The 16,184-nt window shown below is 45.7% G+C and overlaps 1 protein-coding gene across 3 annotated transcripts in view; it reads left to right on the top strand.

The window, feature by feature from the left end:
- Positions 1–16,184, top strand: part of LOC136628981 (zinc finger protein 585A-like) — a 380,809-nt gene that overhangs the window by 317,101 nt on the left and 47,524 nt on the right. The window contains exon 1 of one of the 3 annotated variants that reach the window (XM_066605063.1): positions 10,423–10,566. The exons of the other annotated variants lie outside the window; for them this stretch is intronic. The gene's annotated coding sequence lies outside the window, so the exon portion shown is untranslated. Of the gene's footprint in view, positions 1–10,422; positions 10,567–16,184 lie in introns of those variants that run through there. 3 annotated transcript variants of the gene reach the window in all.

Here is a 16,184-nt window from a genome sequence, read left to right as displayed (position 1 = left end):
TTAGAGTAGTGGAAAGGTGGAGAGACTTAGTGGCACGCTAAAAAGCAAGATACTTAAAAGGACACCGAAAATGGGGCTTCTTTGAAAAGACTGTTATCCAATAGCCCTATTCAGTGTTAGACATGAACCCAGGGGGGATCCGAGATTGTTTGGGCTAGCCCCAAGGCTAGGTTGCTACTATCCTCAGCAGTTACAATTACAATCTGATGTGTTGACTAAGTATGTGATTTCCGTTGTTAAAGCACTAACCAAAACCTATGCACAGGTGTTCTCTTCCAGACTCAGAGGCAGACACTGGGACACATATCTTGCAGCCTGGGCATTGGGTGTGTGTCAAGAAGTTCCTCAGGAAGCACCCTCTTGAGCCCCAATTTGCTGGTCCTTACCAGGTGCTACTGACTACTGCCACAGCTGTGAAACTAGCCGAAAGACTTACATGGATCCACGCTTCATACTGTAAGAAAGCCTCAGATCCAGGAGACCAGTCTTAGTTGTGCCAAGGACATTACTGTGGTTAGGGCTAGTGAGAGAGGAGGGTGGCAACTGGAATTCTTAGTCAGAAGAATATGTGGGTATGGTTACCTTCTGGTATAACTCGTCCAACACTCAAGTAGCCGCATATGCCTTCGACTATTGTACTGTGGTCCCGTGTCTAGGCGCAAAATCCCACCGCGGACCAGATTTAGCCCGGTCCAGCTTGTTATATGACTTATATACCCGGGGAATACAATATGTTTGCACCACTGATAATGTGTGGGGAGAAGACTGCCGTTATTGGGGATCAGTGGGATGGAACACAGGAACATACTGGTCCTATAAACCGCAAAATGCCTTAAATAAGAAAGATAAGAGCGGGAAATCCCTAATTAGTCGTATAACTCTCCTTGAGAATAATAAGGACAGCAGGTATTGGAAGGCTGAACTTAGTATGTTGCTTGGTTTTAATACGGTTTTTACACTAACCATGGGAAATCCAAGCCCGGGGGACGGGGGGACTTACTGGTTGGGGACATACCGGTACTGGAGGACAGATCCCTTAGGGAAGTTTAAAATAAGGGATATGGTAGATGCTCCCGAATGGAGGCCTTCACTTAGTCCCGTGCCCATAATTAACCCCCTCTGCCGTAAGATAAAGACCTTGACGAACATGATGATCATAGCCGACCATACCTTTGAGGACCCTTTGACAGTAGCGACTGGCTACTCTGACCAGAATCTCTGGTTGGAGTTGATGAGGTACAATGCTAACAGGAGCAATAAGTCTAACTGTTGCGTGTGCGGTAGTGCCCGACCACACTCGGGGATGGTCCCCCCTTAATCTCCCTGTAGATGCTGAAGAGTGTTTCCTTAGTTTCGTCATTAGCACTTCCACCAATTACACTGCTTGTGAGAAGTGGAAGAAAGAATACTCTATAACTACTTAAGTGTTTTGCACCGGAGAGAGTATTACTGACTACCCTGGAAACTACACCTGCCAGGCAAATAGGCAGGATGGAGGGAGATTTTTGGGGAACTCACTAACGGGTATTGCTCCTCCTACGGTACAATAGGTGGAGAATGGATGCAGAATCAGGCCCAGTCCTTATGAGACGTTTACTGGCTTTGTGGAGACATGAGGTTGAGGACCCCTCTGGAAGGTAATTGGACAGGGTAGTGTGCCTTAGTAAAGCCCTTATGCTCCTCCACATCCTGTCAGACAGCATTGAGGACAATGAGGTTACCCCCAATAGTTACTTTATCTCGATCCAACTCAGTCTGTGTTTTGTGGTTTTCTTGTCATGTTGGTCTATCCTTGTTTTCTGCATAGGTACGGCGGTTCCTTCCAGTCTTGTCACTAGGTAGTGTAGGGTCAGTGTTGGCGGCCTGGACCTGTCCACCTTCAGGGCTATCTCCAGGAGGGACATTGGTGTGCGTGAAGATCAGGGAGTCCCACGCCGTGCGTACCTGTGCACACTACTAGTATTGTAACATTATACTAGAGTGAGAAGAGAGGCTCCTGGTGGTAGTTTTGATCTACACGTGTACATTGACTTCATAGGATAGCCAAGGGGAATACCTGATGAGTTTTAAAAAATTAGAGACCAAGTCAAAACTAGATTCGAGTCCATTTTCCTGTTCATTAGGGTAAATAAAATGTTGACTGAATTAATTATGTTTATTATAATTAGCAGCGGTTTATAAATTACACTAGAGATGCCTTATAGGGACTAGTCGACCAATAGGACCTACCCCGACTATGACTTTTTTAAAAATAGAATGGCCTTAGATATGATTTTAGCTAAAAAGGGGAGTGTCTGTAAGATGGTAGGGGAGACTTGTTGTACCTACATCCCAGACAACACGTGACCCGCGGGTAAAGACGCAGTTGCCGTTAAGAAGCTGACTGCACTAACTAGAAGAGCTAACCTTTGGGACCAGTACTTTCCACGGATGAGCGGGTGGCAAAGGATCCTGGCTCAGATGGGCGTCGCTGTTGTATGTGCACTGATTATCTTTTCCGTTCTAGTGTGCTGTGTTATCCCCTGTGTCAAAGAGACCTGTGAAACTGATGCTGGAAAAGCAGCTCCCACAATGAGTTTGCTGGTTGCATCCCCAGAAGGAGTGGACAAGTCCTACACCCCCTTGAAGACCCTAAATCAAACCTTCAACGCGCTCGAGTTATAGGCTCACATGCAGAGAACTGGAAAATTTGACGGAGAGTTAGAGAATAGACATTTTAAGGGGGGATTGTGATAGACATGATAATTAGTTAGCGTAAAATGTCTATCGATTTGTAATAAACTAGAAGTATTACGCAGCTGTAGTGACTTTAACTCTTAGAGGCTAATGGCTGCATAATTTCATTATGGTAGTTGCTGGACAATGGCATGGTGAAAGATGTGTGTTTTGTGACTTCAGCCTAATATAAAGCTCTACTGCATAAGGAAAGAGTTAAATCACAGTGCTATATGTATTGCTTGTGTTCATCTTGGATGTTTCCCTAGCCCTGCCCCCACACAGAAACTTCTTAAATAACATTGAAACTTCTGAACAGGGACTGCCACGCACACTGGAATTCCTTCAGCCTGACCACATGTTGATAGAACAAAGACTGGCTTACACACTGGACTTGAGAGAGGTGTGGGAAGGGAAGGGGTGGGGGATTCTATATGACCCAGCGAATAAGAATATGTATATATTACTGATGTAATCTGTTGCACGCCCATAAAGGGCAGGTATCATGTGTTTCAATAAAAACCCGAGGGTCTGTAACTCGAGAGAGAGCTGGTTGAGATTCAAGGCTGACGACTTGTGTCCGACTGGTTTCTTTCATTATGTGTGCAGACTATACAATTAGGAAGCTACAGAATACCCTGAAACCTGCTGGAGGAAAATATTATCCAGAACAATTGTATGTGGATTTGCAGTGACTTCATTTTGGTTTGTACATAGCTTGTAAAAGGAATTTATGTTGGGGTGTGAGCGAAATCTGAGGGCTAGGGGCGTGGAGGGTTTATTGTTGAATACATAATATCGCTGACAGGACTAACGCAGTTTCTGTTCTATTGAGCCAGTAAGGCAAAGATACAGTTCAGTTCTAGTTTTTTTTTGGCTACCTCATCAAGCTGAGAGACTGGTTGTTCTAATTTCAGTTGTTGTGACATGCCTTCCCGTTTACTGCGGGCTGCTATTTGTATTAGATGACCTCGAATCACTACTTTGTGTGCTTCCTAAAGAGAAATGGAGGAGAAGGCGGATGGACTTTTAAGCTGAATGTATTCCTCCAATTGTGGTGTTAATAGGGATACAACCTCAGTGATCAATAAAAGAGAGTCGTTAACGATCCAAGATGTATTTGTGAGTTTAGACACCAAGGAATTACAGGTGGTGGACAGCAGGCTATGGTCAGACCATGGGACTGACAGGATTTTAGACTGCAGTTTTGAGGTACAAAGGTCTCGTGAACTAGAATCTGGTCTATTGTCCTGTATAGGGAGTGCGGAGGTGAAAAGTGTGTACAGTCTTTAGTGATTGGGTTTAGTTCCCGCCAAGTATCTACTAAGTGGTAGTGTTGAAGGAGGGACTTAAAGTTGTGTGAGATCACATGTTGGGGCAGCGGAGGACGGACTAGGAGAGTGGTAGAATTCCTATCCAGACTCGGGTCAAGAATGCAGTTTGAGTCATAGCAGAGAATTTTAGTGCCTGTTTTGTTGGCCTCAACCAGTTTGAAAAGTTTCGTTAAAAATTGAATTTGCCCTGAATTTGGAGCATCGTGGGAGATGATAGTTACTGGGACATTGGGATGGAGCCAGTTAGTAATAGGTAATGACCCTATGGATCCGCAATAGTGGAGACATGTGTGAAAGGAACTGACACTGAAGCAGATGGTGACTCCCTTGGTTATGGTTGGTGCTTTTGCTGAATAAAATGTGGGGTATTGGGGAGAAAGCTAATGTGGGGCAGAGTTGGCGGAGAAGTGGGTTTCTTGCAGGCATACGATATCTGCGTTTCTGCTCTGGTAGCATCAGAATGTCTTTGAACGTTTTTGCGGGGAATTAAAGCCCTGTACATTGTGAGAAATTATTTTTAGGTCCATGGGTGGAAGTAAGGAATATGAAGAGTGGAAACTGTCTCAGAAACTCCACCCCATGGGAGGAGAGGTTTGGGGGAGCAGGGAGAGGGAAGAAGCAGGGGGAAACGGTGCAGCCAACGAAAACAATTAATTCTGGGAGCGATGGGTGGGACTGCCTTAGCGGCAGCAACTACTGGGCTCCTCATTGTTACGGGAGGGTTTACAGGTAGAAAGCCACGTCGGCTCCGAAATGGGGTGGTTTATATTGTTGCCTGCAGAGGGGAGCTGCGAAATCGCGGGTCCCGCTCGCGTGGTTCTCTGAGCCGTACCTAGCTGCCTGAGCTCCTGCTACCAGCGAGGTGAGGAGTTCGGTGTGCAGTCTGCTGCTGTTCTTTCTGTGGGAGCAGGCAGCGATCTTTTGGGGTTTGCGGTAGATGAAGTGTGGCTGCCGTTTTCCGCTCTCCACAGCACACAGGGATGGATAGGCTGCGGTGGGTCTCGAGTTCCCCCTCTTCTTTGGCCGGTATTCCGCAGGCAGACCGGTCTCCCAATCTGTTCTCTGGTGACCGGGTCAGCTGCTGTTGGGTTTGCGCCAGGTATTCTGCTTGCTGGGTGGCTCGGGTTTTTTGCAGATCGCCGGAGCTCTAGATGAACACGTCCGCCATGAAGAGATTTCAGGACACGCCCCCCTACAAACTGGCGTTCTAAATGCGGAATGGAGTAATCAGTACTCAAGAAGGACGGCTGAAGGGAGACCTAATTATGTAAAAATATATCATGGGGCGGTAGACTCTACTAAACACAAGGACCGGGTCTTTGGCCCACTAGAGCTAGCATTCATATATACAGTAAGCTAGACTCTACTGGTCAGGGGGATCGGGTCCTTAGGCCCACTAGAGCTAGCCAGCTGGCACCTCAATTCTAATGGTTTGCATGAAGAGGGAATAAGTCCCATTCATCTCCTGTCCCATTGGTCTTGTGGGTAACATGGATAAACCAATGCTGTTTTCCCTCACGCAGTTTGAACGGTTCTTTATATCCACCAATACACTATACTGTCCACGGTCCGTGGGTGAGACCTGATTATCACACTTAGGCCTCATGTCCGCGGCACACGCAGATTCCAAGTGCCGAATCCCGCAGTGGAATCCGCCTGTGCCCATAAGCAATGGGCACTTTCTTACCTGTGTGGATCCGGTGCCGGTCCTCTCCGCCCCTGCCAGATCTTCTTTCTTCCCCATGATGAATGTGTGCGGGCGCAGCGCGCATTTTTAATTCTTTGTGGATCTGCAGCATGTCCGCAGTGCAAGCTGCAAGTCTGCCGCGGATCGGACGGCTTTAATGGAAGTTGTCTGTGTGGGAATCCGCAATAGATGGAGCATTCTGTGATTTTCCCCCAACCCGCCCCCCGTCCTGCGTGTGATCCACACTTTGGGAAAAATGACCTCCACGGGTATTTAATTACCTGCGAATGCCCAATGGTTGGCTATGGGCTGATTGAACTGCAGATCACACGTGCGGGTGGGCATGAGGCCTAAGCCCGCCCATCCGTGGGTTTGGTGGGTTGTATGGAATGCAGCTATTTGTTCTTTCTTTTTACTCCAATCCCAATAAAAATTCCGTTTTTCGGTTCTCCATTCTGTGATGGTGACCTCCACCTCCCAGCTGCTGGTTATAGAAACTCAGAGATCTCATCGCCAGAAGAACCAGAGAGCCGTAAATCTCATGGAGCGTCTGTAGACTAAGGGCGGCATGTGTTTTTATGGGCGCTTCAGCACAACGCATTTGCTCCACGAACAAGGCGCTTTTGTGTGCGTGTCTGCGCATTTTACTGTACTTGTTTACGCACGTAGAGCGTGCCCCCTTGTCGCCCCCTTGTCTGGCATCTTGAGAAAATCTTGCCTATAGGGTTTGTGAGGAAGGGGCCCACTGAGGGATCTCAGACAGACGGCAACTCAGGGGCTTTCTGCAGTGACAGGAAGAAGGCGGCACGTTGTCATCTGTAGGTCGGTGTGAGTCTCCCACACAGGGAGGCACCGTCTATGGAGAGCAGCGCCATTGTTTATTACATTCACTGCAAGTTGTAGAAGAGGAGAAGAACCTGCGGAACGTCCGGAGCGAACGCAGAGAGTGTAGGGAGAAACACGGAGGATCCGCCGGTGAGCGACATAACTCTATCCGCCATCTAGCTCACAGTTTCCCATAGTGTGCTCCGCGGGGCCCTTGGGGCTCTGTGAATAATTATCAGGGGCTCTGAAGGGTTTAGGTCCCGCTATACTCACCGCTATAGTGGTGTCTGGACGGCCTATAAGGTGGAAATGAGCATGCAGGACCTGTGATCGGCATGGCAACCCGGATCACATCAGCCGGCTCTGGTCATGTGATCTGCGTTGCTATGCCAACCTCACATCCTGCACGCTCATTTCTTCAGTACAGGCTTTTGAGAAACGCTACAGGCGTGAGTAGAGTGGGAACCAATGGCGGATTATAATAAGGGAGATTGGGCCAACCGCTCCGGGCCCGAGACTCCAAAGGGGCCCGAGACTCCAAGGGGCCCACGGCCATCCCAATAGTCCCTAATGTAATCTGCACTGCTAAAGTTCCCACTGCATCTGAAGAGTATAGCAGCAATGGGGGACCCTATTACTACTAGGGCCACAATGGAAGACCCTATTACTACTAGGGCCGCAATATGGGATCCTATTACTACTAGGGCCACAATGAGGGACCCTATTACTACTAGGGCCACAATGGAAGACCCTATTACTACTAGGGCCACAATGTGGGACCCTATTACTACTAGGGCCGCAATGGGGGACCCTATTACTACTAGGACCACAATGGGGGACCCTATTACTACTAGGGCCACAATGGGGGACCCCATTACTGCTAGGGCCACAATGGGGGACCCTATCATTATTGGGGTGGCATTGGGGGACCCTATTACTATTAGGGCCACAATGTGGCACCCTATCATTATTGGGGTGGCATTGGGGGACCCTATTACTACTAGGGCCACAAGGGGGGACCCTATCATTATTGGGGTGGCATTGGGGGACCCTATCATTATTGGGGTGGCATTGTGGGACCCTATTACTACTAGGGCCCCAAGGGGGGGGCCCTATCATTATTGGGGTGGCATTGGGGGACCCTATCATTATTGGGGTGGCATTGGGGGACCCTATTACTACTAGGGCCACAATGTGGGACTGTATCATTATTGGGGTGGCATTGGGGGACCCTATTACTACTAGGGCCCCAAGGGGGGACCCTATCATTATTGGGGTGGCATTGGGGGACTGTATCACTATTGGGGTGGCATTGGGGGACCCTATTACTATTAGGGCCACAATGGGGGACCCAATCATTATTGGGGTGGCATTGGGGCATCCTATTACTACTAGAGCCCCAAGGGGGAACCCTATCTTTATTGGGGTGGCATTGGGGGACCCTATTACCACTAGGGCCACAATGGGGGACCCTATCATTATTGGCGTGGCATTGGGGGACCCTATGATTATTGGGGTGGCATTGGTGGACCCTATTACTACTAGGGCCGCAATGAGGGCCCCTATGATTATTGGGGTGGCATTGGGGGACCCTATTACTACTAGGGCCGCAATGAGGGACCCTATTATTATTGGGGTGGCATTGGGGGACCCTATTAATACTAGTGCCACAGTAAGGGACCCTATCATTATTGGGGTGGCATTGGGGAACACTATCCCACTACTATCAGGACTGTTAGTGAAATGAATGATCCCACTTTCTATGCGGCCGCCATCTTGTGTGATCCTTCATACTTCGTCATTTGTCATATTAAATATCTGTACTTCAAAAAAGCCTTGAGTGAAGAGCTGAGGCCGGGGCTACTGAAGATGATGAAAAGGCCTCCAGACTGCCCCCGTGTGGAGATGACATGTTCCTCGCTATTCACATGTGTAACAAAATATTCTCTCTAAACCCCTTAATGATGCCAGTACTGTACTTATGTGTTCTGAGAAGCTAATCCTATAGATTCTAGATGTTTTAGATATTAACCCTTTCCAATCCAATGGCGGGCCTGCCCCGACATCATCATTTTCCGGGACAGGCCCGACACTGCAGTGCAGGAGTGCATCTGCACCAGATCGTCAGACACATCATGTGCAGATACTTCTGCACTGATCCTCATCAAGGACCCCCGAGGAGAAGGCAGAAAGGGTTTCTAACCCTTTCTGCCTTCTCCTTTACACATTACATAGTGCTCAATTAGCACTATGTAGTGCACAGAGATTCCGGCCGGCGATCATGTGACCGCCAGAGTCACCAGACCCCCAGCAGTCACGTGAACGCCGAGTCGGGAGGCTGAAGGGAGAATGCGAAAGTATTACTTCCGAATTCCCCCCACGGTGTAGTGACCACCTACACCCTCCAGAACTCTGGGAGATCAGAAGAGTGGAGGGAATTTTTTTTTCTCATCCATTCTCCCCAGCTCCAATTTATTTGGAGCTTGGGAGAGTGGATGAGAAAAAATAAATGGATCGGAAAAGGTTAAATTCTTTATCTTGCATATTCATATTGTGTTTATGTTTCATTGACCAATAGTAATAAATTAATTCTAATAAATCTGAATTGTTGTAATCGAGGCATGTGTCTCTATAAAAACTGCTGCCTGTCAATCAATAAACAGATAACTTTGGATCCCATCCAGCCGTTTGGTCTGACAAGTTATTTTCGGGCCCGTATATACTTTTATTTGTTTTATGATATGCTTCTGGGGTTCAAATTGATTTATTTGCACTAACAGTAGTGTCAATGGGAGACCCTAATGCTACTGGGGCAGCTATGCAAGAACCTATCACTACTGGGGCGGCAATAGGGGGTCACTATTACTACTGGGGCTGATATAAGGAACAGTATTTCTTAGGGTTGTGCTGTGCTGGAACCTGTTTCCCTCAGTGTGTCTAGCAGCACAGCTGCACAGGTGGTTGGTGTAGCTGACTGCGTGTGGATTGCTCAGGTCAACCAATCCGCAGGGATTATATATATATATATATATATATATATATATATACTCCTGGCAGTGTCTGCTGGGTTTTCAGGGTGAGCAAGCATGTTTCCTTGTCTGTGTAGCTTACTATGTCTTTTGTGTCTTCTGGCATTTGCAGTGCTCTGCTACATCCACAATACACATACAGTACAGGAGCATGTACATTACACACATACAGCTCTGCTACATCTACAATACACAAACAGTACAGGAGCGTGTACATTACACACATGCAGCTCTGCTACATCCACAATACACATACAGTACAGGAGCGTGTACATTACACACATACAGCTCTGCTACATCCACAATACACATAAAGTACAGGGGCATGTACATTACACACATACAGCTCTGCTACATCCACAATGCACATACAGTACAGGAGCGTGTACATTACACACATGCAGCTCTGCTACTTCCACAATACACATACAATACAGGAGCACGTACATTACACACATACAGCTCTGCTACATCCACAATACACATACAGTACAGGAGCGTGTACATTACAGACATACAGCTCTGCTACATCCACAATACACATACAGTAAGGGAGTGCGGATCGTAATGCTGCAGGAAGGGGGGGGGGGACAGCATGGAGCTGTCACGTCCAGAGCCTGAGGGACAGGCTTCTAGGATTAAAGCCCACTCAGGCAAGTCATAGTTTCCTGATGGGGCCGTCACTAAGGGGTTAAACTTTTTAGAATGACTCATAGTCACGGGATGTTGGAGAGTAAAATAATCCAGATGTTGTACGGAGTATGTGAGTACGTAGTCAGTTATATAACCATGACTTCATGCTGCGCAGAAGTGGATATGTTATACAGTCACAGAGTAGTATATAAGGAGGGGGGTATCCAAGGGAACCTTGGGTCTTAACCAGGGGTCTAGCAGACGTGCTGACGGTGTATTCCGGGATCCTCCTACCAATCGTACCTGGAGATCCCCCAATTGCGGAGTGATGCTACAATATCCGGTGATGTATTGATGCTTAGCTTTGATCTGCCCATGTGACCTTTACGCTTTACATGTTAACTAACAGTTTCACTTAAATCTATATATATACTAGCTTACCCGTCGCACGTTGCTGCGAAGACAGACAGGCATACATTCATTCGTTTTTATATATCTAGATAACAACCAATGACAGCGCAGCTTTCATGTTACCTTAGTGGTATAATATATAACACCCAATCACAGCGCAGCTTTCATGTTACCTCAGCAGTATAATATATAACAACCAATCACAGTGCAGCATTCATTTTACCTCAGCGGTATAATACATAGCAACCAATCACAGCACAGCTTTCATGTAACCTCAGTAGTATAAGAAGTATCAACCAATCACAGCACAGCTTTCATGTTACCTCAGCAGTATAAGAAGTAGCAACCAATCACAGCACAGCTTTCATTTTCCCTCAGCATTCTCAATATCCAGCAATTGTCTTGTGATACGTTCGGCGGATGCATCATTTTGTAGTTGAACACTCATCCCGTTGCTCGTAATGCCTTTTGCTTTCGTGCTTGTAATGGAAATCAAATGATCTTTGTCTGGGGGGCATAACTGTCGACGATGCTCACACGCGCGCCACCTATCGTAGGATAGTTGTACTATGCCAGTAATATTCCCAGGAGTGTACTCAACAACTTCCCAAAGTTTCATGGCGATTGGATGAATGGTATAGTAATGCATAAAGGACAGACAGACAGACAGACATTCATTTTTATGTATATAGATGACATCGGGAAGTGAGAGAATTAGATTCCGTACGTAAAATTTTAGATGCTAATTCTTTTGCGCATAGAATTGAATAATCGAGTTGGGACCCATTAACTTTTCCTATTTATGACATAATCAATGCTCGTGCCAAATTTCAAGTTTCTATGACATTGGGAAGTGAGAGAATTAGATTCCGTACGTAAAATTTGGATGCTTATTCTTTTGCGCTTAGAATTGAAAAATGGAGTTGGGACCCATTAACTTTTCCTATTTATGACATAATCAATGCTCGTGCCAAATTTCAAGTTTCTATGACATCAAGAAGTGAGAAAATTAGATTCCGTTCATAAAATTTGGACGCTAATTCTTTTGCTCTTAGAATTAAATAATCGAGTTGGCACCCATTAACTTTTCCTATTTATGACATTATCAATGCTCGTGCCAAATTTCAAGTTTCTATGACATTGGGAAGTGAGAGAATTAGATTCCGTATGTAAAATTTGGACGCTAATTCTTTTGCGCTTAGAATTGAAAAATGGAGTTGGGACCCATTAACTTTTCCTATTTATGACATAATCAATGCCCGTGCCAAATTTCACGTTTCTACGACATGGAGAAGTGAGAGAATTAGTGGCAATGATCTACGTGGGGGAGGGGGGGCATAACTGTCGACGACGCTCGCACGCGCGCCATTTATCGTAGGATAGTTGTACTATGCCAGTAATCTTCCCAGGAGTGTACTCAACAACTTCCCAAAGTTTCATGGCGATCGGATGAATGGTGTAGTAGCGCATAAAGGACAAACAGACAGACAGACAGACATTCATTTTTATATATATATAGATATACTAAAGAGTGAATAAACTCGTGATTTGTATTAGTTTTACCTCAAAACTGTCTGTTTTTGTCTGTTGTCTTTTGGTAAGGTTGTATTATTGTATAATTTGGTATTGCCACAGTGATTCTCAGTGCGCAGGGAGTTGCTGAGAGCAATTTCAAAATTTTGGCCCATTGCCAAGGGGTTCAAATGGTTATAACTTTGCTTTGGTAAGTGATAGAGTAATAATAGTTATTACACATTGATAGTCGCAGTAAGTAGTCCTTATTGAGCCCATTGGCACGTTGCCAAAATTTTATAAGTTCTGTAACTTTAAGACAGGATTCGGGAAATTGGTGCCATTTTGCAGGGTGGTGTCTCGCAGTGAGGGGGACCTCCGTGCAAAATGTCACCAATTGGCATTTTGCCAGTAAGACAACAATATGTTTAAAAGAACCAAAAAAGATAAAATTGAAGAGAAAATAGACATCCCCAGCTGGTCCGAGGGTCCCTATGATATATTAGCTCAGGAGTTGATGCATAGTGGGCTTGCAGAATCCTGGGATAGTAAGCTAAAATATTCAGAGCCCCTCGATGTTGTTAAGGTACTCGAGGGGACTCCTGCTAAGGCAGGAGATGCAGTTCAGTTGGGCAGGAGAAATTGGGTATTAGCCTCAGCCTATAGGAATATCCATAAAAAGAAGTCCCAACTAATAAGAAAACTTAATCAGGCGGAACAAAAGTTATTAGAATCTGAAGGAAAGAGAGTGGTGTTGGAATGTTACCAAGGTCTGATAAAGGAAAAAATAGAACATTATCAGAATATTGCAGAGAAGGCTGTTGTAAAAGTTGCTCAAAATAAATATAAGAAACGTAAAGGTAGAGTTGATAAGCGAAAAGTATCGAAAGCCATAGCTTCCGCTTCTGTGGACTGGGACCCAGATAAGTGGGATGGAGACTTATGGGATTCCTCATCTTCTTCGGGGGAGGAGGACTGGCATAAGAGGATTGGGAAGACCCACCCAATCCAACAATTGATCCACCCGCTTTAAAACGTGCCCAGCCCATTAGCAGAAGGAAGGAAACTACTGAATATGGACCCGATACTCAGCCTATCCTAGGTCACGATGGGCAAAGGTTGCCCAGGTATGACAATCAGAGAAACTATATGTACGATGCCGATGGGAGACTGTTGGTGCAAGAAGAATTGGTGCCACATAGGCGCACCAGGCTTACCCTAGAGGATTTTTCTCAGTCAGAAGTTGATGATATACTGAGTAGATTTAGGCAAAAGCCTGGGGAATCTGACATACCATGGTTGGTCCGTCTTATTTGAGCACGGGGCGACTGGGTGATGTTGGATCCAAAAGATGCAATGAGATTTGTTACTCTAACTAGAGATCCAGTAATCAGTAGAAATTTTAGAGAAAACTTTCCTAATCATCAAGGAGAAAGTGGTACTTCCCTGTTTAATATAGTGACCAATAGGTTTCTTAATAAGTTCCCGACAGAGGCAGACATTCCAATCAATGACAAACCTTTGTACACTATCAGGGATGGCATTGAAAGGTTGAAGGAGGAAGCTATGAGGGTCTCACTAATTATCATCGAGCATATGGAAGATTATTTGGAGACTCGGCTGACAGCAGGAATTAGAAATCGCTTGATTAAGACTGCACCTCCAGCTTATAAAGCCGTGATGATGACCCTACTTTTATCCATGACTAATGAGCCAATGTCTGCGGTCGTGGCTAGAATGCGGGAATTGCAAGACATGGGAAACTGGGATAGAAAGGAAAAGCGAACAGATTATGATAGGTCTAGGAATCCTAGTTCCCAGGGGACTGGTGAGTCAGGAGTGCCAAGGGTATCTCGTAGAGATATGCTTCAGGCTCTCCTGAAAGCTGGAGTCTCCAAGGACACCATTGATGGAAAAGATACAGGTGATTTGTGCCGTCTTTATAAACAGAAGGTATTATCCAACAAAAAGGTGGATAAAAGGGAAGATTCAGTGGCCCCAAAAACTTCTAAAAAGAAAGAGAAATAGGTCACTAATTCAGAACCTAAGAAATTAGAATGGGAGGACTTTCAAGAGATCTATCCATGGGAGGAGATGGCTGCAATGGTAGCTACCCAAGTGCAGCACCATATGAAGCCATCTGCTCCGCTCCTGTAGAATCAGATTCTGATTCCGCATAGGTAGCAAGTCAAGCTCCTGTCTGGATTAGGTGGGATTACAGACCCTACGTCCCGCTAGCCATACTTTGGAAAGGGGGTAATGTCCAAAGGGTCCCAGCTTTAGTAGATACAGGGGCGGAGGCTACTCTGATTTATGGAAATCCAAAAAAGTTTAAGGGTCCAAAAGTCAATATTTCAGGGTTGGGAGGAAAAGTTACCGAGGGAGTACAGACACAGGTAACTTTGAAACTGGGCAATTTGCCCCTACGTAAATACACGGTGTTAGTAGTACCTATTCCGGAATATATCATTGGCATAGATATTCTGAAAGGATTGACACTACACCTGGAAGATGGTAAGTTTGCCTTTGGCGTAAGGAAAATGGGGATAAAAGCTTGTCCAGTTACGGTGGGCAAGGCTAAAATACCACCCATGCATGTCCCTCCTGCAGGAAAACTGGTTGCTATCAAGCAATACAGAATTCCTGGAGGTTACAAGGAAGTAGAAGAAACCATTAAGGATTTGGTCGATGCTGGAGTGATGAGGCCTACAACCACAGCATGGAACAATCTGGTATGGCCTGTGAAGAAAAGTGATGGGTCTTGGAGGATGACTGTCGATTACAGGGAGTTGAATAAACAAACACCTCCCTTGACGGCAGCTGTACCAGACACCATTACAATTGTGGAGTCATTAGAAGTACAAAAAGTACTGTATTTCATGTTGATGCTCATGTCCCTCTTGACTCATTGGAACGTGTATTTAATTCTCAAGGCGATGCGGCAGCATCGATCTCTGTTGCCGTAAAGAACCTGACAAGGAAAAGGGAGCATGGCTTCAAGGTACAGCTGTTTGGGCTCACCAAAAAAGTGGGAGATCATATGTGTGTAGTAAGTGTTCAATCTGCGTTAATAATGGGGTAAAGTTTTGGTTGTATAAGTCCTCGGTCTTTTTGGTAATCGTGACCCCTAGGTATTCTACTGAGGTATTTGACCATACGAAGGGTGAACCAGAGCTGAGAGAGCTGTATCTTGCTGGGGGAAGTGAAACATTTAAGGTAGTAGATTTGGAGAAGTTGATTTTGAAGTTAGAAACAGAGCCAAAGGATTCCAAGAATGATGTCAAGTTTGGGACGCCCGCTTCAGGTTCAGACATGACAAACATGACATCATCCGCGAAAGCAGCCGTGTTTAGAGCCTTTGTGCCTATTTCCAGCCCTCTTATATTTGGGTTCGCTCTTACTCCTTGTAAAAGGGGTTCCATGGATAGAATGAAGAGGGTCGGTGACAGTGGGCAACCCTGTCGGGTTCCGTTTTTTTTATATCAAATGGAGGGGATAATAGGTTGCTGATTTTTAGTCTGGCGTAGGGTTCTTGGTATAAAGAGATTGCCGAAATGAAGGTGGGGGGAAGATTAACTTTGGTCAAGACTTTTTTCATATAGCTCCAGTTCACCCTATCGAAAGCCTTCTTGGCATCTGTACCCACCAGTACCAGCGGGATTCTATGGGTTTGGGCTTATTTGACTGCGTGTAGTAGTCTATAGCTGTTTTCTCGGCCCTCTCTGCCTTTGACAAAGCCCGTTTGTTCTCTGTTTCTTAGGGACGGTATTAGATTCTCTAGTCTTATTGCCAGGAGTTTTGCCAAGAATTTGACATCTAAGTTGATTAAGGATATAGGCCTGTAGCTACTACATAGTTGAAGATCCTTATTCTCCTTATATATGAGCGTAATGTGCGCTTCTTGCGCTTGTTTAGGCAAGGGGTTTCCTGACATAAGAGCATCGAAGAGGTCCTTTAATTTCGGCATGAGAATCTCTTTAAAGGATTTGTAATACCTTAATGAGAGGCCGCCCGGGCCTGGGCTTTTTCCTTGTCTTC

The sequence above is a fragment of the Eleutherodactylus coqui genome, chromosome 5 (genome assembly GCF_035609145.1).
Source record: "Eleutherodactylus coqui strain aEleCoq1 chromosome 5, aEleCoq1.hap1, whole genome shotgun sequence".
NCBI lineage: Eukaryota > Metazoa > Chordata > Amphibia > Anura > Eleutherodactylidae > Eleutherodactylus > Eleutherodactylus coqui.
The sequence above is the reverse complement of the archived record's forward strand: the minus strand, read 5'-3'. Positions and strand labels throughout refer to the sequence as shown.